The following is an 11,881-nucleotide window of genomic DNA, read 5'->3' on the forward strand; positions in this document are numbered from 1 at the left end:
CCCACTGTCCCTACAAGGTCTGTGTCAATATGCAAAATGTGGGTCACAAGGGGTGAGGGGGCTCCTCCCACGCACAAAGCTGAGATCTCCGAACGAGCTGAGCTGTGCGTCCACAGTGGCTCAGCGACGAGAAAGTTTTCCCAGCTCCATTCTGCCATAATCCCTTTCTCTTCTTTCCTGACCCTTCCTTTCTGCGTCCTCCTTCCTGTCTGTCTCCTTCTCTCCCCTCTCTTTCCCTCTGAGCTACGCATAATCATCTCCAACCCCAAAGCACTTCACATTTGGTGAAAAGCACTTCAGTTTCGAAGTGATTAGAGGTTGAAGATCCGACGTTTAAAATTTAAATTAAACCAATTAAAATTACAGGGCCACTTCACGTGTTTTAAGCAAATAATTATTTTTTACAAACAGATCTCAGAGGCTGGGCCCAGCCAGGTACTGAACAGGAGTGACAAGGTGCCAATAGCTGACCTCCAGGGCCAAGCGGCCTGACCCCACTCAGGTGGCTCGAAGAAGCTCCCCCATATTCTGGAAGAAGACAGCCCCCACCCTCCAGCGGCGCTCCTCCCCGCCCCTGGAACCAGTCAGGACCCTAGACTTTCCCTTCAAGGTTCCCCAAAGAGTGGCACTTCCAGCACATGGAGGTGGCCGTCACTCACAGGAGGAAGCGGAGATTCTCTGTCAGTTCCCCGTGATCCACGCCCAGTGACACACCCACTGCCCTCCCCTGCGCCCCAGCAGAGGGAAAGTGGACCTCAGGGCCACCAAAACGCAAAGGGGATCTCAGGTTTACCCAGCGCGTTTCGTGTGTGCACACAAGATTGAATCAGCAACGTGCCTGCCCTTGACGAGCTCAGCCCAACAGAGGCGTCAAACTATAAATTACAGAAGGGTGTTGTCAATAATACAGAAAATCGCAGGAGGTGCTGGAATAGAACAGAGATGGGAGTGATTGACTTCTGGGGTCCTCTGGGTCGGCCTCACGGAGAAAGGGCTACGGAAGCTGGGGTCGGCGGGAGGAAGGGGAGTTTTCAGGCGGACAAAGATCACGCATTCGGGAGACGAACACTGCCGAGGCCCACGGCCTCGTGTTCCTGCTGCAGAACGATGAACTAGGATGAGACACTCAAGTGATCTTCTCTTACCAAGGTGGAAATTCAGTCTCAAAGGTTTGAAGCTCCTGTCTGGGCTGGCAAGTTCTAAGCTCGAGTCCAGGGCTAATTCCCAAGGCCCAAGTACGTTTCTTTTCCCTCTTGGTTGCCCTCGGAGGCCAGAGACCTGTGTTTTGTGTCTTTTGTTCCCTCTTCTTCTCTACTCCTGGCCAAACTGCAGCCTGGGATCAAAACAACAAACCAAGCAGCGGGCTTGCCCCTGCCCCCCTGGGGGGGTGGGGGGGGGTGGCTGCCTCCTGCCACCCCACACCCACACCCAGCACGGGGGAGGGCAGCCGGTTGCTGGGCCTGGGAGGCAGCTGGAACAGAGAGCGAGGGAAAATAGTTCACGGTCTGTGTGGCAAGGGGAGACGGGCCGCCCAGCTGTGGCCGGGAGAGCCAGGAGGCCAAGCCCAGCCCAGACATTTCAAAAACAAACCGGGATCCAGCTTTCCATCCCCCCGGGGCGGGCCCCACCCTCCAGGAGGAAGGTAACTCCAGCCGCCCAGGTTCCTTTCTTTGGGAATCCTTGGTTTGTAGTTTCCTTTTTCCTAATTAGGTTTCGGAGGCCGGAATCTAGGCAGCTTCCGTACTCAGCCAGGTTGGACGTGTGCTGCCGTGTTGACTTAAAAATACTCCCCGGAAAGGGATAGTGGGTGGGGGGCCGGGGGGCGGGGGAAGCATTGGGTAAATAAGAACTCTCCCTGGGGCTGGGGGCAATTATTCACAGGTACTAAGTTTCTATCAGGCATGGTGAAGAACTTTTAGGGACAGCTAGCGGTGACCGTACCGGATGGTGAGAACAGATTATGTTACTGACTTGTGTACTTATGGGGAAAGGTTAAAATGATAAATCTTATGTTATGGATGTTTTCACCACGATAACAATTGGGGCCTGCTCTTGTAAATGGATGAGACATAAAGACAGATAACAAAAAAAGAAGAAGAAAGACACTTATCTTCAGTGATAATTATTTTGCCAGTGGGGACAGAGGGGGAAACACTTCCATGTTTTGGAAAGTTATTGGTTCATTGGCCCAAGGGGGACTGGAAGCAAGAAGCTATTTGGAAGGTCCGGGGTGAGACAGAGACATCTCTGGAACATCTTCACCCTCTGGGGACACGCCTTAAAGGTGGAGATCAGCGGAACTGTTTCTTTTCTTTCAAGGAGCACACTGATATCTGTGTCCAGGGGGCAGGACCTCAGCTCTTGGGCCCCTCCTTAGGACCGGGTCCTGGGCACAGACCAAAGCGGAGGTTGAAGAAGGCGGCACTTTGTATACAGTGGTGCAGGTTAGTGGAGCGTGCACAGCCACCCCAACGGGAAGCCCTTCATTCCGATCCCAACAGCTCTGTGGTCTGACCTTGCTGGGGTCCCTTTGTCTCCCTGGTCCTCAGCACCCTCTCGTTGTGCGTGTGGCCCAGATCCTTGAGTAGAAGGAACTAACGTGTGTGTGTGTGTGTGTGCACGCCTGGAGCACAGTAGGGGTTCGACAAGGGCTTCGTCTCTCTCACTGTTGCTCCCAAGAGGAGCCCTGTGCCCGACCGAGCCACCATTTATTCTTGGGGACCAAGAGGGACCCTCACCGAAGTCAATGCTGGCAGGAGTCACTGGCAGGGTAGAAGCCTAGCTCTCTCCATCCAATGAGCTGTGTGATTCTGTATCCAGGACGGGGTGCAGACAGGAGGAGAGGGGGGATGTGAAATCCAGAGCAAACCACTGCTAAAAAAAAAGAAAAAAGAGGAAGAAGTCAAAATAAAATAAAATATACATTTTTTTAACTTCAATCAAAAAAAGAGCTAGCCACCGCAGCGGGGCCCCACACCCCCCCGGCAGTGAAGGGTCGGTTCAGCTTCCTGGAGTAAAAAGCTGCGGGTCAGGCTACAGCAGTTTGGAGGCCTGGGCTCTAGCATGAGTGAGTGGGGAGCTCGACCGCAGGCCAGCTGGCTTTTCTCCCGCAGTTTCTTCTTCCCTGCATGTAAGAACCGTAAGCTCAGGAGGATAGCCGTCTGTCCCGCCCAGTTCAGGGTATGGAGAGTCAGGGGTCACATTAGCAGAAAGACTCCCCTCCAACCCACACCCCAAACAAGCTAGCTCTTTCTCAGCCAAGAGCACTTCCCTTGCTTAAACAGAGAGGACAGGGACCGTTTTAGAAACCCACCCAGGGGCCTTCTCAGTCATTGCTACCCACTGCCCTTCTGCACAGTACCCACGAGGAGCCATGACTGAGAGAGTCCTGAGATAGGCTATCCCTTGCAAAGTGTTCCTCAATCTCAGGTAGTTTAGGAGTATTTTTACCCGTGGCGTCTTATGGGACTTAAGGGATTCAAGTTCTAGGGACGTATTTTGGGAAGGGTGGCCTTCCTTTTTCCTAACTACGGCTAAATCTGGCTCAATGCTTGTTGTCTAAATGCTTCCCAGTGACACGAGCAGCCTTCACTGGAGTTCTTGGAGCCTCGGTTTTCACATCCATAAAATGGGTATCGTGCGTAGCATCCACATAGGCCATTGCTTCTGGAATAGAGGAAAATACTCTCAGAACACGCAGGACTGGGTTGCCTACAGCTCCCTGGGAAATAACAAAGCACCACTTTTTTTTTTTTTTTTTTTACTCACTGCATGTTGCTTTTACTTATTTATACACACATTCAACAAACATTTACTACCTGACAGACCGAGGAAGGTGTAATTACTCCCTTTGTGTTGTCGCTGCTGTTTGGTTTGGGGTGCTCTTTGTGAGGGTGGACCGGAACCTGCCTGGTAGCCCACAGCCATCCATTCCAGGGCCAGGATCAGAACCCTGGCCCGTCTGAACCCCAGCGCAGTAGTTCTCCACCACCCAAGCTGGCACGGGCTCCTGCCCCTGGCCGTGCAGGTGCCAGGAGGAATACAGCAAGGGAGAAATCAAAGGTCCTTCTCCAAGGAGGTCACAGCTCCACAGAGACGTAGAAGTCTCTGTGGGAGCCTGGGAAGGACCCAGGCAGGTGGACAGACAGGTTTGGAAAGCCCAGAAGCAAAGGGGCTCCTTCAGAGACACACAAAAAAAACACGTGAGTAAGGAGGGTTGACCGGGCAGGACCACGTGGGGAGGTGGGAGAGGTGAAGGAGGTGAGGGAGGACCACACCATGTGGATCAAGGGACGGGGCTGGCCACTGCGGGCACCAGGCTCCGTGGGTTTCTGATTCTGGGTGTTGGATGTCCCGGGGGTGCAGAACACTCATCTGAATGCCGTGTGGAGAGCCATCACACAATGCCGGTAGGAATGTAAAATGGTGCAGCCACTTTGGAAAACAGGCCGGCGTTTCCTCAAACGATTGAAAAAAGACCATACGATCCAGACATTCTACTTCCAGGTATCGACCCAGGAGAAGTGAAAACAGGAGCAAGAATGTGAAGAGAAGCGTGATTCGGGGCACCTGGTTGAGCGTCCGGCTTCAGCTCAGGTCATGATCTCACAGTTCGTGAGTTCAAGCCCTGCATCGGGCTGTGTGCTGACAGCATGGAGCCTGGAGCCTGCTTCAGATTCTGTGTCTCCTTCTCTCTCTGCCCCTCCCCTGCTCATTCTCTCTCTCTCCCTCTCTTTCTCTCTCTCTGTCTCAAAAACAAATAAACAATGAAAAAGAAATGTTAAAGGGACGCATTATTTATAAGAGTCAAAAAGTGGAAATAACCCAAATGCCCATCTGTCCATGCCTCACGGATGAATAAAATGCAGTCTGTCCGTTCAGTGAAGTATTATTCAGCCATACAAAGGAATTAAGTATTGATCCGTGCCACTGCATGGACAGACTTTGAAAACATTATGCTGAGTGTAAGAAGCCAACCAAAAAGACCACATGTATGATTCCATTTATATGAAAAAGTCCAGAATAGGGAAATCTATAAAGACAGAAAGTAGACGGGTGGTTTACTGGGCCGGACAAGAGGTGGATGGGAGCCAGTGATATTGAGTGACGAAATGTTCTAAAATTCATGGTGGTGATGGTTGTACATACCTGTGAATACACTAAAAGCCATTAAGTTGTAAACTTTACATGGACGCATTGCATGGCATGTGAATTAGACCTCAACAAAGCTGTTTCAAAAGAACTTACAGAGCAACCTAATACTTCATGCATTAGCTTAGTTACACTTGACCTCGCCAAGAAGAGGTTTACTTTATCTCCCGCTTTACAAATGAGGAAAAAGAAGGTTCAGCGAGGTTAAGTGACTTGACCAAAGTCAGCGCTAGTGAACAGTCCTTCCAGTCCCGCCCATGCTCCAAAGTCCCGGCTTCTCCCGGGACTGTCACTGCAGTGTCACGGGGCTGTCAGCCCCAGCTGGCTTCCCCACCCACTGGAGGCCACGGCTGGCGGTGCTTTTCTGCAGGCCCCCAGACCCAGTCGGTCCTCAGCCTACCTGGAGGCTCCACTCTCTGGCTATTCACCAACGCCCCCCCTCCCAACCCCACCCTGTCAGTGTTTCCCACTGTGGGCAACGTGGCCAGGGCAAGCTTTGCTTCTGGCCCAATCTTTATCTTCAAAGACGATTCCGGCTCCAAATATTTATGGCAAAATACAAAAGAGCGCCTTCCTTCACTGGGGCCTGTGTTTGAAGTCGTTTTCCCAGTGCACAGGTATTTGACAGTCAAATCTCTCCGAGGGCACACGGAGATCTGGTGGCTGGCGGTGCCCCACGTTGGCGCCCCCCCCCCCAGAGTTAGCCAAGAGCCCCAGCAACATTCACGGGGTAGCACGTCCAGGGGCTTCTAAGGATGCCACGCCCAGTGTACCCAGGTTCTGACTGTGTCCGCTGGGTCCATTGGCACTCTGCCATAGGGTCCTAGGCAAGGTGTCCTTTCCGTGGTGGACACTCATCATTGGGTGAGACACAGAGCCGGGGACGGCCATTGGAAATCTAACAGCGCCATCATCTCCCCTTGCTAAAGCCATTCCCTTAACTGGAAAGGGGGGACAATAACAGTAACTTTAGGATTTTACAAGATTATTTTGTAAAGGGCTTAGAGCTTAGGATAGCACACGGTAAGAACTCAAGAAGTGTTAATTAGGATTATTTTCTCCTCTACCCTCCTTCTCCTGCTCCTCCTCCCTTTCTTATTTTTCCCCCCATTATTAAACACAGAATTCTGCAAATCAAAATACCTGCACAGTATACTACATCCCCAGTCATCCACATAAGGATCTCTGTTCCTCAGAGGACCCTGCAGCTTAGGTATCCTTAACACCCTCATTAGAGAGAGAAAATTAAGGCTCAGAGAAGGACAGTCGATTGCCCAAGGTCACACAGCTCAACACAGGTTGGCTGACTTGGAAGCCTAAGCTCATTTGCTATGGCCCTACTGTCTCCTTCTCCCTAAATGCAACCACAGTAAGTCTGACTTAAAAGTAACCACGGTGCACAAAGGATCGATCGTTCGTCTAGTCTCGGAGCATGTTTAAGTTGTGAACTGCCAATGAAGGTTTGGGGGACGCTAAAATCAGGACTGTCAGCACATTCCTGTGGTGGGGGAAGTCAGCCCCCGCGCATGACACAGCTAAGCACGGCCCCACCCTGCTCCCCACCCACCCCACCTCATCAAGGTGGCCAGGCCAGGTCAGGCGGAGCCAGGCCGGCCTCAGAGGCCCCTGGCAGGAGCATCCAACCCCAAAGGATTCTTCAGGCAAGGTGGCCTTGGTCCAAGGAATTGACCAAGGGCCCCACCCCAGCCTGTGCTCATTCAAGATTGCATTTTTGAGGACTGGTCAGGACAAGGCTGGGGAAGTGGTGCCAGGTTGCCTTGGGCTTTCGGCACGCAATGGAAAGAAAGCTCTCAGGCCCTGGAGGGCAGGGGTGGGACCTCTCGGGTATGGAGAAGATTCCCAGCACCAAGCCAGGCGGTGAGCTCTACAGGTGTGCTGTTCAGGCAGGAAGCCAGCCCGTCCTGCTACCAGGGCCAAGCCCTGAGGACAAAGGCTCCAAAGGGGACAGGAGAAAATCCCAGAACAGAAGTACAATCACGCAATTTGGAGTCAGCAAGACCTCGCTTTAAGTTTGCCTCTACCGCACGGCAACTCTGTTAGCCACTTGACCCCTGAGACCCGGCCCCTTCCTCAGGAGGAAGGGGTCAGTGACGATCACCCACCTCCCACCCACCCCTGGGCTTGTTCTGGGGAAAGGAGACCAGGCACTGATTCGACATTCTGTCCTCGTAGCCTTGCCACGGGCTGGGGACATGCCACCAGACGCTGGGTCGAAGCACTTAACTCAGGCATTTCATACTTGATTTATGAACCAGCCACTCTGCCAGGCTCACTTTCCCCGCAGCCTAAAATTCACCTGCTCACCCCTTCACTCACTTAGCAAGTTGCTCATTCTCTCGATTTCCAGCGTCCAATGAAATGCCCAAGCCCAGCATGACTGTCACTCCCCCTAGACCCCACTCAGTTATTCACTCGTGCATTTATTCATTTACCCATTCATTCAACAGACATATTAAATGCCCAAGCGTTTTAGGCAAAAGCATCTCTCAACCTGGAATTTCCTTATGAATGAATGAATCCCAAGCTAAGGGAAAATCGCAACTATGATTCTTCCTACATATATCTCAGCAAATGACACAGTGCTGTGCTGAGGTGGGTGAATTCCGAGCTCATAAATTCTGGCTTTAAGAGATCCCGTTATACCCAACCTTCCGCTACGATTCTGCCTCTTGACGCAGTGGCCCTGGATTGCCACCTTCTCTCCCCAAACAGAGACTCGCGTAAGAAATTCCACTTGAACTGGAAACCAGCATCAGGATTTCCCTTTTACAGGGATAGCTGTGATGCGGGCACGCAGAGGGCCATCGCTCCCCCCAAAAGAGTGTTTCCCGAAAGTAACTTAATGGTTGCAATGAGCGGAAGGAAACCAGATCCTCGTGTCTTAAAAAAGTGTTTAAATCATCATAATAATCCCATTCACCACCTGTATCTGAGTCAGCACACCCACTTTTAAAGTCAGAATGCTGTGGGCCCGAAGGCCCAAGCATCCAATTCTATAAATACAGACAGAAGCTGCAAAGCCAAAAGGCCAGACCATCCCAATCTGTCACCCTTTCCACGCTGACAAATTCTGCACACCCCCTTGGACGGAGACGCCCGGAGGCTTGAGGTCCTGTCTGAGAGCGGGATCCTCACCAGGCGACCTGGGGCCCCACGCTCCCAACTCATCCGCTCCCCCCACCGCTCAGCCAGCCCCTCCCTACCTGCTGTCTCCTTTGGGCAGACCAGGTGTGCTCCGTGATGGATTGCCCAACGGGCCCCTCCGTCCTGGAGGCAGATGAATCCGGGTGGCGGGAAGCACCCACCGGGTCTTTGACAGACGGCAGGCACGTCAAAACTGGAAATGAGCCTGTCTTGGGGGGACGTGTGTTTTATTCGAGTGCAGGTCAGTTTCTTTCCTGACCACACCCTGCTCCCCCACCCCCTCGGCTGCCTCACCCCGGTTCCTACCTCCTCAGGGCCGGGCGCGTGAACGAGAACCACGTTTTAGCCAAAGGGCAAGAGAAAAGAACCAGGCTTCCTCCCATTTTAGAAGATTTCTCTGTGATCTGAAGATGAAATCAGAAGGGGGCCATGTCTCCAACTAGCTTCTTGTAATTCAGAAAGACAGTTGCAAGTCATTTAAAAGGAGACACAGAATCTTTAATAAATGTAATCCACATCTGATTACAAGGGAAGAAAGTGCTCTCTCTATATCTCTTCTCTCTCTCTCTCTCTCTCTCTCTCTCTCTCTCTCACCTTACAGGGCTGGAATATTGCAGTAACTATTCCATATGATTTTTTTAAAAATAAGATTTACTAAAGGTCAATGTATCTCCTGGCCACATAAGCAGCAACATTCAAATTTCCCCAAGCCCAAGAATAAAAAGATGCTGTCATTAAAAATGAAAGCGTAAGGACATCTCTCGAGCCCATGGGGGATTTTAGAAAGAGGAGACATTTCGTTATCAACACGCAATCATGAGATTTTTAAGCGGTGTCTCTAATCTGCTTCCCCCTCCCACCCCCCCCAACCCATCCGCCCCCTCCTCCCTTCATACCCCCCCCCTTCACAGCAAGGTCTTTTTATCCTTCCAATTTTGCATCTAAAGATGAGGTGAATACCATTAGCTCAATTCAACCTCAAGTGTAGTCAGATGGGCCTGTGATTTCTGAAAAGCGCTCGCTAAGGTCACATTAAAATGTATAAGAGCATTTCGATTCCTGAGAAGGGGGCTTATTATCCACCCGTGGTGTAAAAGAGGAATGTCAGTGGCCGCAGACTTGGGTGAAAACAAAAGAGATACCAGGATTTCAGTCTTTTGTGAGCAAGCTTCTCTGGTTTCTTTTCACGGTCGTCCTGGCTCACCAGCCCAACAGATAGCTCTGCAGACTGCAAAACTTAGGCCTCTTGCAAAAAAAAAAAAAAAAAAAGGAAAACAAGTTTAACTGGCTTCCCCTCTACCCGTTTTTATTTAACTCTTCCAGCTAGAGTCAGCCAAGTCATGGCTGTTAAGTTATAAATGCATATTTTCTTGACAGGGAGAGTTTGGTCTGTCCCGTTCGTATGGCTTATTTTTTTGTTTTGTTTTGTTTTGTCTTGTTTTCTTGTCTGTCCCTTCAGTAGATGGGAGTCAGCATCCAGCTGGAAAAGCATGAATGTTGGGGTCAGACCTACCAGGGTAAGAAGCCCAGTTTTGCTGTCACAGGCAATGCCACCCTAGACAACCACCCATTCACTTATTCAAGGTTCATTTATTCAACAGATTATCTGTTGACCATCTACTACATGCCAATCATGGCTCTCAGTTTTAAGAATACACAGGAGCACCAGACACACTGATATTTGCACTCTTGCAGGGACAGGAGTTCTGCAAAGAAAGGTAAAGCAACAAGACAGGTGGAAATGCTAATAGGAAGTAAACAGAGTGTTCACAAAGAGGAAACTTGAAGAAGACCAATGATACATAGGGTAATTGAGGGATTTAAGATGAGCTGAAACTTCAGGCCAAGCCAGAAATTCGAAGGGCATCCCAGGTGCTGGGTACAGGAAATAAAAGGGTTTGTGTCATGGACATCTGTTATTTTGCCCACCAAACACCCAGTTCTCCCTACCATCAGCCATGCCCTACTTCCATGGCATACTCTTGGTCGGAGAGGTGATCAGCCAGGGTGCCTGACCTCATCCAGCCAAAGAAAGGGTACATGACCCAAGAGAGACTGTCAGAGCCTCACTCGGAGCTCACCTGCCACCTACCAAGTGGAGGAATATAAGGTAGAGAACAGTGGCAGCTGGCACACCCCTATGGTGGTGCTCTGATGAGAAGGCTATATGGTTCTGCCTCTTCTATCTCTAGAATCTCTCTATTTCCTTCTTGTTTCCCATTCTGGTTCTTCAGCACTCCTTTAGATGCTGTGAGCCTCTTGGTCTTCCAATAAATGTTCTTTTTGCTCAAGTTAGTCAGAATCTGATATATGACTTGAAAACAAAGAACAATAACCAACATAAAAATCAATAACAGAGGGTGAATCTCCAGGAAACTGTCAGGCACACATAGGGTATATTGAAGTAACTATCCAGTCAAGAGGACTCAGATTTATATTCAGAGTGGGAACCTGGTAGCCAACGGCACACAGAGGTGAAACAGCTGATTATAGTAATCAGCTTCAAGACTGTCAAAGAGAAGCCACCAGAGTGAAGGTCTACCATGAAACAGATTGGATTAGAACCAGAAGTGTTGGTCTGAACACATAGTTTTCAGTATCTATAGAGAGGTGTAACTATAGACATGAACATGTGTTTGAGGCTGTCCACTGAGGGGACCGGCAAACAGTGATACCCAGTAGCAATGAGCACACTTAGTGTCAGATCTTGGTTTCTAAATACCATTCTCCACTCAAAAGAACAAGAGGTCCTTAGAGATGTGTATGATTCCACGGGTGGGACAGTGAAAGGACAAGCAAGATATAGGTGTAACATCTTCTACCAGAAAGTGACCAAGTGTTCAAGGCATGATGGGAACATGCAAGAACAGAGACCAACCAGAGATGGGAATATGCAAGAAACACACACTGACCAACTTTGAGGAATTTGAAAATCATCTTTATTCTGATTTAACTTATATCCAACAAAATGCACCTATTTTAATTATAGCTCAATAAGTTCTGACAAATATATGCATGTATTTTAATCAAGATACAGACCATTCCCACCCCAAAAATTCTGTCAAGCCCTTTCTTAATTCATCCCGCCCCAGAGGAAATGACTGATCTGATTTGTGTCACCATAGATTAATTTTGCCTTTCCTAGAACTTCTTATAAGTGGAATCAAACAGTATGTGTTCTTTGGTGTCTGCCTTCTAACATAAGACTAACATAAAGTGTTTGGGATTCATCCATATTGCTGTGCATATCAGGAATTTGTTCATTTCTAGTGATGAGCAATTTCTAATTTATGAAAAATATAACTGGTTTATCCACACAGTCTTTGTGTGGATATATGTATTTATTTCTCTGAGGTAATATATAGGAATGGAATTCCTGGGTCATATGATAATGTACTATTTAACTTTATAATACATTTTTGCGGTTTTCCCAAAATGATTGTACCATTTCACATTCCCACCAGCAAAGTATGAGAGTCTCAGCTGTTCCACATCTTCTCCACTATTTGTTATGTTTGACTTTTTCATTTAGCCATTCTAGTAAGCATATAGAGAAACCCCATGG

At 49.4% G+C, this 11,881-nt stretch overlaps 1 long non-coding RNA gene across 1 annotated transcript; it reads right to left on the minus strand.

Annotated features, from left to right (window-relative positions):
- Window positions 1-372: 372 nt before the first annotated feature.
- LOC122469516 lies at window positions 373-8,562 on the minus strand. Its single transcript, XR_006293497.1, has 2 exons — window positions 8,376-8,562; window positions 373-2,874 (listed from the first exon to the last, which is right to left on the minus strand). It is a non-coding gene; the product is annotated as an uncharacterized LOC122469516 (long non-coding RNA).
- Window positions 8,563-11,881: the final 3,319 nt, after the last annotated feature.

Source organism: Prionailurus bengalensis, chromosome B3 (genome assembly GCF_016509475.1).
Source record: "Prionailurus bengalensis isolate Pbe53 chromosome B3, Fcat_Pben_1.1_paternal_pri, whole genome shotgun sequence".
Taxonomy (NCBI): domain Eukaryota; kingdom Metazoa; phylum Chordata; class Mammalia; order Carnivora; family Felidae; genus Prionailurus; species Prionailurus bengalensis.